The 906-nt window shown below is 46.7% G+C and overlaps 1 pseudogene; it reads left to right on the top strand.

Moving 5' to 3' along the window:
- Positions 1-906, top strand: part of LOC101585857 — a 3677-nt pseudogene continuing 2771 nt past the window's right edge.

Here is a 906-nt window from a genome sequence, read left to right as displayed (position 1 = left end):
CGTGGTTTACTTCAGTCTGGTTGCCCTTGAGCCCGGAAGCAAATGCTCTGGGTTCCTCCCACTCCAAGATGGCAGCGTCTGAAGACAGCTTAGAGCTCCCTCGACTTCCCGAGCTGTTTGAAACCAGCAAACAGCTTCTGGAGGAAGTAGAAGTAGCCAGTGAACCCACCGGCGCCAAGATAATCCAGGACAGAGTGATCAAGGGACTAGATCTACTTGAGAAGGCTGCTGAAATGCTATCGCAACTCGATTTGTTCAGCCGAAATGAAGATTTAGAAGAAATTGCTTCCATCGACCTGAAGTACCTGATGGTGCCAGCGTTACAAGGAGCCCTCACCATGAAACAAGTCAACCCCAGCAAGCGGCTAGATCATTTACAGCAGGCTTGAGAACATTTTATAAACTACTTAACTCAGTGCCATTATTACCATGTAGCAGAGTTTCAGCTGCCCAAGCAACAACTTGACAAGAACAACAACTCAGCTGAAAATAACACTGCTAGTTCTTCCATGGCCTATGCTAACCTCCTTGCTATGGCGTCTCAAAGAAAGGCTAAAATAGAGAGATACAGACAGAAGAAAGAGGTGAAACATAGGTTGTCTGCACTGAAATCTGCTGTGGAAAATGGTCAAGCAGATGATGAGCAAGTTCGGGAATATCACCTCCTTCACCTGCAGAGGTGGATTGGAATCAGCTTAGAGGAGATTGAGAGCATTGACCAGGAAATAAAGATCCTCAGAGAAAAAGACTCTTTCAGAGAGGCATCAACTTCTCAGACATCTCCTCAGGATAGACCTCCAATGAAGTCCTTCATCCTCACTCGGGACAAGGCCCAGTCCAAAGTATTTGGAGCTGGTTATCCAAGTCTGGCAACTATGACAGTGAGTGACTGGTATGAGCAGCATC

This window comes from Octodon degus, unplaced genomic scaffold, assembly GCF_000260255.1.
Source record: "Octodon degus isolate 3935 unplaced genomic scaffold, OctDeg1.0 scaffold00071, whole genome shotgun sequence".
NCBI lineage: Eukaryota > Metazoa > Chordata > Mammalia > Rodentia > Octodontidae > Octodon > Octodon degus.
This window is presented reverse-complemented; position numbering and strand designations above follow the sequence as displayed.